The following is a 13661-nucleotide window of genomic DNA, read 5'->3' on the forward strand; positions in this document are numbered from 1 at the left end:
GTAATTTAAAAAAATAATTTTACTTGATGTCACCCACCGCAGTCACCATTAGCAAAGAACAACTCACATGTATATGTAATAAAATTCTCATGTTTGTTACCACGTGTCATGTGTATGATTTCAGTTCTCAGACTGGCCCTGAAAGTATCTGAAGTAATTTTATGAAATGTTAAGCCAGTAATTAAAGCAGCTGCAGTAACTACCGGTTTGTAGTGTTTCATACTACCGTGCTGAATCAATTACTCCAAATCCAGAGTTTTAGACCGGCTTCTTGCATGTGGAAAGTGGAAACAAATACTTGGTATCACAATTTTTCTTACATAATCCAGTATGATTCCTGGACGTAAACGACACAAGATAAAAGGAACTCTGGCGCTTGTTGAGACATCCCTATTGCATTGCATTTCAACATTTGCCAGAAAAAGGCTAGCGGGAGAATTGCGTAGCTAAATGCGTAACAATAGCTGATACTTTGCGTTCTTCTTCCACTGTTGTTGTCCTGTCATCGTCTACATCACAGATTTTCTGTCACTGGCTTTGTTACAGCTTGTCAGAGACTGTCTGGCACTCGAACAAAACACTTCAGGAAAAATTGCAAGCAGAGAAAGCCCATTGCAGTCAGGTAATTTCAGCTCTACAGAAATGTTGAAATGCTATTTCTTTTTGGGAAAAAAACCCGAAAAAACAAGAAAAAAACCTGCATGATTTTAAGTCTGGATTTTCTAGATTCTGGAAGTCTGGTGTCAGGTCTCTTGTGAGACAAGAGAACTGAAGTTCTGAAAGTAATACAGTAGAACCTGCCCTGGCGACCGCTTTCTCGATAACAACCACCTGCCCACTAAGGCCGCCCCAAAGGATCCCAGAGGAGTTAGTTAGTTAGTTAGTTGTTGCTTTTTGGGTCCAGCGGGCCATATAGGCCAAATCAGGACCCCAGCCCAGGGAGTACGATTCACCTTTCCATAACAACCTCACGTCTATAAAGACCACTTTTCAGTTTTGGAAGGTCCAGACCTGTTTACCCTTACTATTTTGGAGTAATTTATTACTATTTTGTTAGGATTTGGGGGGGGAAATCATTTGAGTTCAGACTACGATTTTCAAATGTGCTTCAAGTAAGGTTGGTGTTCAGGGGCGGATCAGTTGCTTTGTAAGGGGGGGGGGGCACTTTGAATCGAAAGTGGATGTGATGGGCGCAAAGCGTCCGAATTTGCTAGGGGAGTCCGGGGGCATGCCCCCCCGGAAAAAATTTTGGCCCAAAGAAGCAAAATAGTGCCATCTGGTGCCATTTGAACTTAGAAATGGTCATAGAATCAGCTTTCCAAATTTTTTTTTTCGGGGGGGGGGGGGGGGGGGGAGGGTCACGTGCCCCCTGTGCCCTCGTCCGCCCCTGGTGTTACTTATGTTGTTTGTAACCACTGGGTTACTATTTTGGTCATCAGATTACTATTTTTTTTACTTGACCATTACTCTTGTCAAGGTTTGGGGGTAAACAGGTCTGAAGGTCCCTTGGTTGGTCGCTGTGGACAGGTTCGTCTGTATTACTTTTTCATTTGCATATATGCACGATTTCACTTGTTCTCGTTCACAGCCAGTTGTAAAGTGATGTGTGAAGAATTGTGCTTATCCACATTGTGAAGAATGGATGCCTTTAGAGAGGTTGTTATTTGATGCAAGGTTTCCGATTCCAGTCTTTGTGAGATTTGAAGAACAACCTTAGTTGTCAACATTTCTTTCAATTGAAACGAATTCATGAGCCGTTGGCACAATTATTTTTACATTTAGTCAAGTTTTGACTACATTTTTTAACATAGAGGGGGAATCGAAACGAGGGTCGTGGTGTATGTGCGTGTGTCTGTGTGCGTGTGTCTCTGTGTGTGTGTGTGTGTGTAGAGCGATTCAGACTAAACTACTGGACCGATCTTTATGAAATTTGACATGAGAGTTCCTGGGTATGAAATCCCCGAACGTTTTTTTCATTTTTTTGATAAATGTCTTTGATGACGTCATATCCGGCTTTTCGTGAAAGTTGAGGCGGCACTGTCACGCCCTCATTTTTCAACCAAATTGGTTGAAATTTTGGTCAAGTAATCTTCGACGAAGCCCGGGGTTCGGTATTGCATTTCAGCTTGGTGGCTTAAAAATTAATTAATGACTTTGGTCATTAAAAATCTGAAAATTGTAAAAAAAAATAAAAATTTATAAAACGATCCAAATTTACGTTTATCTTATTCTCCATCATTTGCCGATTCCAAAAACATATAAATATGTTATATTCGGATTAAAAACAAGCTCTGAAAATTAAATATATAAAAATTATTATCACAATTAAATTGTCCAATTCAATTTAAAAACACTTTCATCTTATTCCTTGTCGGTTCCTGATTCCAAAAACATATAGATATGATATGTTTGGATTAAAAACACGCTCAGAAAGTTAAAACAAAGAGAGGTACAGAAAAGCGTGCTATCCTTCTTAGCGCAACTACTACCCCGCTCTTCTTGTCAATTTCACTGCCTTTGCCATGAGCGGTGGCCTGACGATGCTACGAGTAAAATGGCATTGCGTTTCATTCTGTGAGTTCGACAGCTACTTGACTAAATATTGTATTTTCGCCTTACGCGACTTGTTTTTTTATTGTGCTATATGTACATAAAAAACATTGCGCTTATTCATTAGGAGTTATTTTCAGCGCCCTGTCAATTAACTTTGTACAGGCGTAAAAGCAAAGAACATTTTTTTTAAATTGACAGGACAAGCAGAAAGAGTAATGGTGATATGTTGGCTTCCCGGTGAAAGTTGAATGTGACATGTTGATTATATTGTGTAGCGTTACACAAAGACACTTGCTGTACAATACTTTCAGGTATAGTGTTGAAATGAACACTTGTTGCTCTCGTCTGCCTCAGTCTTGTTAATTGTAATCATTTTTTTCTGATTTGTGAGGCTTGGATGCCCGTTAATTGTTTATATCACATAGCTTGTTTTGCCGTCTTCATGGTTTCTGAATAATTTTCTAAGTTGATATTGAAAATAAAATTTGAATTTTGCAATGTTCGGAATCTGTTGGTCATCTGTGATGGTTTGCACCTTAGAGAGGGAGAGAGAGTTGCGTGTGTGTGCAGAGTTTGTAATGTGTGTGTGTGTGTGTGTGACACAGATAGATTCATACAAACTTGTGCATTCCATAAAGACAAACAATTGGTAAGAAGCCTTTAAAAGTAAATTTGTTAAACATTTCAAAATTGTGAGCACATCACATCCATGAAGTATTAAGACACTGCTATGGCCTCTTTGCGTTAATCATTGAGTCCATTACAACAAATTACTTCAGGCATGATGCAGACACAGACATATGTTTCATTGTCATCATTTTCACGAGTTTTCATTCACAAGCACCTGGGAAATAAATCTCATGTTCCCCAGGCAATAAATCCCCGGTTACCTTAGTTGCAGGAAGCAGGTTATACATCCATGGATAATCAAAAGCAAACCCAATAGAAACGGTCGGGGATTCTTCGGCTCTTTTCATTGGTGTTTTCCCAGACCTGAACAGACAACACGACACTGCTTTGCAAAGTTCCAAAAACGAACTGGCAAAAGTAAACAAAAAAACAAAACTACTTCATGAAAGGTCATCATTCATCAAAAACAAATGAAACCTAGCGATATGTTTTGTCTTCTTACAGAGTCATGGAGTGCGTGTATCTGTGTTTCGATACACAGACGTTCGGAGAAACACGAACGTCAAGTTCAAGGAAAACAACACCTGACACACACATTTTGACCCGTGCACAAGACGTATCTATAAACGAAGCACAAATAAGAAACAATAATAAAAGCAAAGAAAATACCAACAAGATATGCAAACATCTAACAAAGCCGAGCAAGCAGAATGACAGGTCTAATGAAAAACAAAGAGGTACCGAGTCGGAAACAAGATCGCGATTCTTTTCTTCGCTGCACGACGCAAATCTTCTGTGACCTTTGACCATGCAAACGTAGCTTCCACATTCAATCACTCAGCTTAATATTTACAACAGAAAGCCGAGGGGGTGGAATACCGAGATGAACCTACAGAACTGTGCATCCTCAAAGGTACAGAATGAATTGAATTGATTGCTCAGACGAGCCCAAAAGTGATATGTTAGCAAGTACATTGCATGTACATTTATGCGCAAAGTCTCCCGAGCAAGCTGCCTGCACATTTTTGACTCACATGCGAAGCAAAAGTGAGTCTATGTACTCACCCGAGTCGTCCGTCCGTCCGTCCGGACAACTTTAACGTTGGATATTTCTTGGACACTATTCAGTCTATCAGTACCAAATTTGGCAAGATGGTGTATGATGACAAGGCCCCAAAAAACATACATAGCATCTTAACCTTGCTTCAAGGTCAAGGTCGCAGGGGCCATAAATGTTGTCTAAAAAACAGCTTTTTCACATTTTTCCCATTTTCTCTGAAGTTTTTGAGATTCAATACCTCACCTATATATGATATATAGGGCAAAGTAAGCCCCATCTTTTGATACCAGTTTGGTTTACCTTGCTTCAAGGTCAAGGTCACAGGAGCTCTTCAAAGTTGGATTGTATACATATTTTGAAGTGACCTTGACCCTGAACTATGGAAGATAACTGTTTCAAACTTAAAAATTATGTGGGGCACATGTTATGCTTTCATCATGAGACACATTTGGTCACATATGATCAAGGTCAAGGTCACTTTGACCCTTATGAAATGTGACCAAAATAAGGTAGTGAACCACTAAAAGTGACCATATCTCATGGTAGAAAGAGCCAATAAGCACCATTGTACTTCCTATGTCTTGAATTAACAGCTTTGTGTTGCATGACCTTGGATGACCTTGACCATGGGTCAAGGTCACATGTATTTTGGTAGGAAAAATGTGTAAAGCATGTGAGTCGTATGGGCTTTGCCCTTCTTGTTTATTATGCTCTGATAATATGACATTGAATAAACAAAATATATTTCTCCTTTAATATTACAGAAGTTAACATTTCATTATTCTAATGTGAATGATCATTTCCAAACAAACTGCATGATTTGAAGACAAATTCTCTCCATTCACAATCAGAATTACACATGCAGTTTATGGGTACAGGGACACCCCCTTTTAAGACCCCCCAATTTAAGACTCCTCTTTTAAGACGTTGTTTTCTCAGATTTCCTGTTCTTAACCTCTCAAATTTACCCCCTTTTTTAAGACTCCCTCCTTTTTCAGACCTGATTTTCGCAGATTTTAGGTCTAACAAGATGGGTTCCATTGTACCCGTCACAACCCGGAGAAGACCGAAACTAATTCATTTTTTTTAATCAGTATGAGTAAACGGACACATAATCATGATCATGCACATATATCAAAAACCACTGGTAAATATACCAGTTAAGTGAACTACATTTCCAATCATCACAGAAGAAATAACACAACATTCTCAAAGAAAATCAAAAGTACATGTATCACAGTTACTTCATACTTATTCAAGACAAAAATTGCATTGCCATCAACTAATTATGATAGAATATTGATGTATGAATTGAAGAAATGTATAAGAACACAAGAATGTATGAATGACAAAGAACAAATGTTTATTTTTGAATGTTTTATGTATGTTTTATTACGGACACAAAAGCTCAGCAATGCAATTTCTCTTTTAGAGATTAATAAAGTTATTGTATTGTATTGTATTGTAAAAGCGAAAGCAGCAAATACAGCTGAACAATTCAAAATGTGTCCACATATTTAAATAATCTAATAGACTGTACATTCACATGTCTACTAAAACAAGCATTGACCTTAACGGGCAAAGTAGCCGTCCGTGGTGACATGGAGGTAGGACATGGATACCGTCTCTGCACAAACAGTTGATCTGTGACCTAATCCGCGACCTTAAAGGCTGACATAGTCCTATTTAATAATTTTAATTACTTCCAGGGCTTTTCCCATCGTAACGGGTATGTATAAATTAAGCTTCCTGCAAAGTTTGATGTCCTTACCAATTACGAGAAATAATTAATTCTTTATAAAGTTTATTGCTATGTTTAGCAACAGTTCTCCAGGACGTGGGCTATTTTTAGACCGTCAACACAGACAGTACAGCTTCGTCGCCGAGACCTTATTTTAGATAGTCTCGACTAACCACTGAGACGTCTGTACACAACACCGCTTTCCTTACCCGAAGCCGTGACAACTGAACTTTGGAAGAGTACACCTCTTTATTACCTCCAGAGATCTTTCACTTCCAGCTGACTACCATCCCCCCTCCCCCCCCAGCCCCTCTGTGGGCAGAGAGGTGTCACCATCAGCTAATTGAGTTCACTTGCACTCACTCAGAGCAAAACCAGTTGACTGTCTAACTTTTGACACTGATAAAAAATGTAAAATAATTTTTTAAAAAACCAGAAAAATAATTTAAAAAAAATTAAAATTAAAAAAATTTAAAATAAAATGAAAGGAGTGCAGTAAAAAATAATAAATAAACAAATTAAACAAATAAATTTAAAAAATATTAAAATAAAATGAAAGAGCCAGAAAGGAGTGCAGAAGAAAAAAGTGAAAGCTGCATGCTCGGATGAAAATAATAAACCAAAACATATTCGGTCCATATAAAGGAGCGTCGAACCACGCGTAGAGCTAACATCTGCCGTTTGCCTACCGTTACGAACGTAATTTTGTGCACAAACCCTTGGCCCCACAATTCCAAGCTACTCGCCATATTTGAGCTCAAGTGACCCCAGAGTACCAGAGATACAGTCCCCAGTTCCTAGTCGACAATCAACTAGACTTTCAAACAACCACAAGAGCGAAACCTAAGTAGCCCGGCGGCTACAAAAATCAACAAGTCGCGTAAGGCGAAAATACAATATTTAGTCAAGTAGCTGTCGAACTCAGAGAATGAAACTGAACGCAATGCCATTTTTCAGCAAGACCGTATACTCGTAGCATCGTCAGTCCACCGCTCATGGCAAAGGCAGTGAAATTGACAAGAAGAGCGGGGTAGTAGTTGCGCTAAGAAGGATAGCACGCTTTTCTGTACCTCTCTTTGTTTTAACTTTCTGAGCGTGTTTTTAATCCAAACATATCATATCTATATGTTTTTGGAATCAGGAACCGACAAGGAATAAGATGAAAGTGTTTTTAAATTGATTTGGACAATTTAATTTTGATAATAATTTTTATATATTTAATTTTCAGAGCTTGTTTTTAATCCGAATATAACATATTTATATGTTTTTGGAATCAGCAAATGATGGAGAATAAGATAAACGTAAATTTGGATCGTTTTATAAATTTTTATTTTTTTTTACAATTTTCAGATTTTTAATGACCAAAGTCATTAATTAATTTTTAAGCCACCAAGCTGAAATGCAATACCGAAGTCCGGGCTTCGTCGAAGATTACTTGACCAAAATTTCAACCAATTTGGTTGAAAAATGAGGGCGTGACAGTGCCGCCTCAACTTTCACGAAAAGCCGGATATGACGTCATCAAAGACATTTATCAAAACAATGAAAAAAACGTATGGGAATTTCATACCCAGGAACTCTCATGTCAAATTTCATAAAGATCGGTCCAGTAGTTTAGTCTGAATCGCTCTACACACACACACACACACACACACACACACACGCACACACACACGCACATACACCACGACCCTCGTTTCGATTCCCCCTCGATGTTAAAATATTTAGTCAAAACTTGACTAAATATAAAAAGACAGAATGCTGGTGTATCAGGTAATCAGCATGATTTCCATGGGATACAAAGAGAATCCTTGATCCTTTAAAAAAACCTCTTTAAAAGCAATAGTCATATACATTTGACAATGAAGGGAGAGATATAACAGACAATTAATAATGCAGGAAGGAAAGATACTAATGACAATGAAAGTGGGTGGGGGGGCGATCAATCAACATGCACAAATACTTGCTCAGAAAGGGTCCAATTCAATACAAAAGTGGTTACATTTCCTGGAGGTGTTGTCTCTAGTACATGTGGTCAAATAAGTATTGTTTTCTGTTGCATACGTCATATCATTGAACTTTTCATGAGAGGGTACTGTCATAATCGGACATGAGAGAGAGAGTCGTTAGTTTGTACTGTTTATTACGGGTGTTCGTCAGTGGTGTGTGTGTGTGTGAGAGAGAGAATTGGGTAGGAATTGCGACTACTGATGCATGGCAAGTGCTCTTGTGTCGTTAGTTTGTGCTGTTCATTACGGTTGTTGCTCAGTGGTGTGAGTGTGTGTGTGTGTGTGTGTATCCTCGACTTTGGGACAAGATTAAAAATTCCCGAAGTGCTTTGCAACTGTAACAAACCACAAATGTTGTAATACATTGTTCTAGATGATCGAACTTGTAGCAAAGACCTGTACGCCTATGTGTAGATATTGCGTCACCCGTGACTCACTTTTTTTCTCCAGTCACCCACTCCAACAAAAGGATAACAAAGTGTCATTTTTGACATTTGGACTTTTTGGTATCTATTGAAAGAGAAGATAACAAGTTTCAGATGGTCTTTAAAACAAGTGTCTATTGTTCAGCATTGATGAGATATAGCGATTTAAAGTTTGCTAAAAGTCCAGCGGCTATTTTGAGAAAAGCAGATGTGAAGGTAACATGAGTAAATTTGCAAAAAATCCCCAGCAACTGGGTTTTAAATTTTACTTCTAAAGCTGAAAGTGACTAATAATAATTAGATGTAAACTTTTCTTCAAAATGCATCACACAAAAATGAAAGAAAGAAACAATGTTATTTCGCATCTGCAGTGCTATAAAACCTCATTTTTATTGTATTTGCAAAGCGAATCTGAAATTAATATTTACAGAATAGATAAAATACATTTAGCAGATTGCAGTAATGCAAAAATCTCAAAATCCTAAATTTTGGCCATGGCTCAGGTTTATTGCTGTTACCTCTGTTCAGCCTCAGCGACTTCGTTATCCTTTTGTTGGAGCAGGTCACCTGAATGTCATACTTGTTTTGCTCCCACGAAGACTGCAGATCTTGGCTAACGTGTGATGTAAAAAATAGATTTGATGACGTTACCCGTACATGAGCTGAAAAGTGCCACATCTTGCTACAGTGAAAAAACGGAAAAGGCAATTTCAAGAAAATGGCCTTCAAAGTTTGTAAAACAAAGTTAAGTTTGATAATCAATCAGTTCGTTAGCATACGTTCTAACCGGTTCTTTTTCTGGCGTGGGAACAACAAATATACGTTATAACCGATCTACGTTATAACCGATTCATGTTTAGTGATAAATAAGAACACCGCTGGCCGGGAAAAAATACCGTGTACGTTATAACCGATCAACGTCAAAACCGATCTACGTCATAACCGATTCGGACTGTACCAGGAAAAGCGCTGGGTGCAGTTTCTGTTATTTTTTCCCAATGTCATTGTTGTCACTCGATCTGCCAAGTCCTCACTAATCTCCGTTTTACACAATGTTCCGACTCAAACTTTCAATCCAATGTGCAGGGAAAAATGACATTTTCATTTTTAAGACAAGAAGAGCAAACGCTCGATCGAGTCACTTTCGCAGTTCTGAATATTATATGAGGCATCAGATGGACAGGAAGAAATTGCTATTCACAACACAATGAGTCACGTTCACATAAAATTTGAGCCCGGTCACTTTTATAGTTTCCGAGAAAAGCCCAACGTTAAGTTGTGTGTTGCCGAACAGAAAAGGCTAGTTATCTCCCTTGTTTTTCTGATAACGTTCGTAAAAGGCTACAGGCTAATTTTTCCTTTGACGCTGACCTGTGACCTTGAAAAAGGTCAAAGGTCAACGAAACCATCGTTAAAGTGTAGAGGTCATTGGAGGTCACGACTAAACAAAATATGAGCCCGATCGCTTTGATAGTTTCCGAGAAAAGTCCAACGTTAAGGTGGTGTCTACGGACGGCCGGCCGGACAGACTAACACTGACCGATTACATAGAGTCACTTTTTCTCAAGTGACTCAAAAATGAAAGAACCTTAAAATTGACATGCGGCAAATAATTGTGCAACTTTGTCACAATGATACGACAACTTGAAAAAGTCCTATAAAAAAAATGCACCCACTTTGCACTGAATTAGATCCCTTCTGCACAACTACTGTCAATGTTATATATGCACTTATGGGAATTTAAAAATGTATTTATCAGAAAGTCACATATGTATGTCAGTGTGTGGACTTGGGACCCTTCACAAGTGCAGACTCTTGCATTGGTAGATGTCAGTTGTAGTGCCACTGGACTGTCAGTACTGTTGAACGTTAATTGAGTGTCCAGGATGCCTGGTCAATACAGCTCTGGCTCTGCTGGTTTCTGCCACATCTGTCGCACTTCAAAGCTTGACAACTGACTGCTTCTGAAAATCAGAGAGAGAGGAAAACCATTAAATGTATACAATTTTAAAAAACACAGGTGCCGAGATGTATAAATGTGCACACACACACACACACAAACAGATATATGCACAACACACAGACATAGATTTTCCTTTTTCCATTTTATCAACGATAGAAAAATGCAACACACACACACATTTTTGCAAACTTGGATAATTCCTGCGGATTCAGGAATTGCACAACATTAAATCGAAAATTTCAATAATAAATTTTAATTTGATTAATATACTTACCCGAATCACATACATGTATAAGCATTGACACAGTTTGAGATGCTACGGGTCTGAAAAATACGCTCTCCCGTCAAGTTTAAGGGAAGCAACCCCTCAAAGAAAACGCTGTCTCGGTGCGTTGGCTAGTGCGCTAGTCCATGAGGGTTATCTCCCATATAGTGTGTGTGACGTCACTACCGCCCCACGACACGTGGTCTCATCATATGACTTTTATACAATACATAGAAACTATAATATAAAATTTCAAAAATAAATTTTGATTTAATTAATATACTTACCAACTCACATAGAAAGCATTAACTTCAGTTAAAGTGCTAGGACACTGAACTACGCTTCACCCCAAAGGGGAAGCAACCCCCTAAAAAAGAACGGCCTTGACCTATAACCCAAGCTATACAAGAGTCGAGGTCATACCGTCACGTGACCTATCACGCGTGACTCGACCGCCGCCATGTTGAAACCTCACTCCCACTGAAGAGATCTGTTCATTTTTAGGGAAACCCTAAGCAATAACTTCGTTTTGTGATAAGACATGGAAGCAATCTTACATGGCACCGTGGGGAAATAACTCTGAAACAAAACCGTATGCCATATAAGGCATGGTCCTTAGAGGTTATTTCCACTACCGGTGTACTGCGCCTGCGCAGGATGTATACCGGTGAAACTCATCCCGTATTAAAACATATACCCCCTTTAAAAAATTTGCGGGGCAGGCTGGGAGGGAATTCAATATGTGAGTTGGTAAGTATATTAATTAAATCAAAATTTATTTTTGAAATTTTATATTAAATTACATATTCTTACGCAACTCACATAGAAAGCAGATTGCTAATTTAGGTGGTGGGCAAATGAACTCACAGTTAACATCTTGCAAGTATCTGGCCTGTAGCTACAATAGCTGGCAAACCGAAATTACTGTTCTGCCGAGCACCAGATACGTCCCCAGGAAAACATAAAAAGACATCTTCTGCAGAAGATGTCTAGTAGATGTGTGCTAAAATAGCGGGTACTTAAAATACCCCGCCGATAGAAACTCATGACTACGTCCTTGAACGTTCAATGAGCTGCATTCATGACTTATGTAAGTCTCTCAGACTTGAGAACAGGTAAAGAAGAGGCCTACACTCTGACCTCTTGAGCCCGTGCTGCCTGAAAAGGGAGGACTGACTGCCCCCCCCCCCTTTTTTCTTGCCACCACTGTAGGCATGCCTAACCAATGTGGCAGTCCATTTAGCTAAGGTTGACTTCACTAAATCATTGCCTCTAGAAGAGGCTAATTTTGTCAAGGATTAAACAATCCGAACTCAAAAACTCCAAAACTAGGAGCAAGTCCCAAGTCGGGACTGGAGATTTGCTTTCAGACAACCAAAGGGAGGTTCCCTTTAATCACGCTGGCTACAAAGAACCCAAGTGAAAATATTTTGCGACCTAGCTGTGTCAGTGCAACTGAAATCACATAAAGTCTTAATTCAGAGACGTGGGAGAAAAATCGGAAAGCCAGGATAGGTGGTTCGCCACCCGCATTGAACGGAGAGAAGTGGAGTTCTTTCCGTTAATATACGCCATTAGTTCCAAGCCAGTCAAAGTGACACAAAACGAAGACGCTGAACCCCTATGGAATCTCTAGACCAAATCCAGAGTTGGGGCAGAAGCCCCTGAGCGTCTCAATGATTCCCGTACAGTAGACACCCGTGTGGCTCGAGTGTAAAAAACGGCGCCCTCTTGCCAGCCTAAAGGACTAGCAACCAAGATTGAATGGGCCCCTAATGTGCGACCAACAGGACGCTCAAAGTAAAATCGAGAGTATTATCCGGGAACAGGGAGACGAACATTTAGCAGAAGGTGATAGTACCGAGAGGCAAAACTTCTATCAGCGGCTTCTCCAAATTCACCAGAAGGAGTAGAAGCGCGTAGTGAGATAGAGTCCAATCCGAGTGGACCTTCTTGGCCGACTGACTAGAGTCTGCCAATACATAGAGCCTCTCAGAAAGGTACTTCACTGCTAATAAGATCTCGTGGTGGTAAAAACCACATCAAAACCTCGCATGCTCGCTGTGGCAGTGATAAGGAGCGAGATGCCACCCCCTGCTTATTGAGATAAAAGACCACTGTGGTATTGTCTGATTGAATCAACACATGTTCTCCCCTGACAAGGGGAAAGAAATCCACAAGAGACAGAACTGCTTCGCTGGTGGAGAGAGAACCAACGGGAACGCCCTGCATGAGCAGTGGTGTGAGAATCCAAAGATTGGTTGTGTCTGTGAACCAGTCAAGAAAAGACACTAACATGTTCCAGCTCATCATTTGATTGCTTAGAAAACGAAACCAGAGCCCTGAAGATCTGAATTAAATAAAAAGCAGCCACTTCCGATCTATTTTGTATATCCAAAGGTGGAAGTAAACATAGGCACGATCTATATAAGTGACCCAACAGGAAGGGCCCCAGTGCCTCCCTCAAAGTGAGAGTTCTAATCGCCCCTCCAGCCGCTGTGGGAAAACACAGAGGCAGAGAGTAGAGTGGAGCCAAACGCTAATACTCCAGTTGACAAGTGCCAAGAGTATGCATGAAAGCGTGCTATTGTTTGCCCACTGAACCCTACCGCTAAATCGCCTCGAGGAGATAAAGTGGTGGGTATTTGGCAACGTGCCATGCCAAGAAGAAGATAAAAAACCAAAGCTGAGAACGGCCAGCTTAGCGCTTTTCTCTGATAAGAGAAGCCGAGGCCTGCCGTGGGCTTTTCCTTTTGCTGTGAGATTCTCTCTGTTAGAGAAGAGTCCGCGTGCAAAGAAGAGGATTCGCAAAGAAAACCCTCGAGCAAGGAAGAGATTTAAGTCTCACAGACAGAACAATACTGTCGGCCGAGGCCTTTTCCCAGACGAACAGCAAAGCTAAAACCTTTTGTATATGTGTCCCGACAGACCACAAAGGCATCCCGTGAGTACGAAACCGCACAAGGGAAAGAACGAATCAAAGTCTTGTACCAAGACGCGGATAATAGAAAGAAG

The 13661-nt window shown here is 39.8% G+C and overlaps 2 long non-coding RNA genes across 2 annotated transcripts in view; both read right to left on the reverse strand.

Annotated features, from left to right (window-relative positions):
• Positions 1-3207: 3207 nt before the first annotated feature.
• Positions 3208-13661, reverse strand: part of LOC138945596 (uncharacterized) — a 290703-nt gene continuing 280249 nt past the window's right edge. Inside the window, exon 2 of the long non-coding RNA XR_011449046.1 lies at positions 3208-4212. This is a non-coding gene — a long non-coding RNA (uncharacterized lncRNA). The remainder of the gene's footprint in view (positions 4213-13661) is intronic.
• Positions 9440-13661, reverse strand: part of LOC138946083 (uncharacterized) — a 33030-nt gene continuing 28808 nt past the window's right edge. Inside the window, exon 3 of the long non-coding RNA XR_011449194.1 lies at positions 9440-10382. This is a non-coding gene — a long non-coding RNA (uncharacterized lncRNA). The remainder of the gene's footprint in view (positions 10383-13661) is intronic.

Source organism: Littorina saxatilis, linkage group LG13 (genome assembly GCF_037325665.1).
Source record: "Littorina saxatilis isolate snail1 linkage group LG13, US_GU_Lsax_2.0, whole genome shotgun sequence".
NCBI lineage: Eukaryota > Metazoa > Mollusca > Gastropoda > Littorinimorpha > Littorinidae > Littorina > Littorina saxatilis.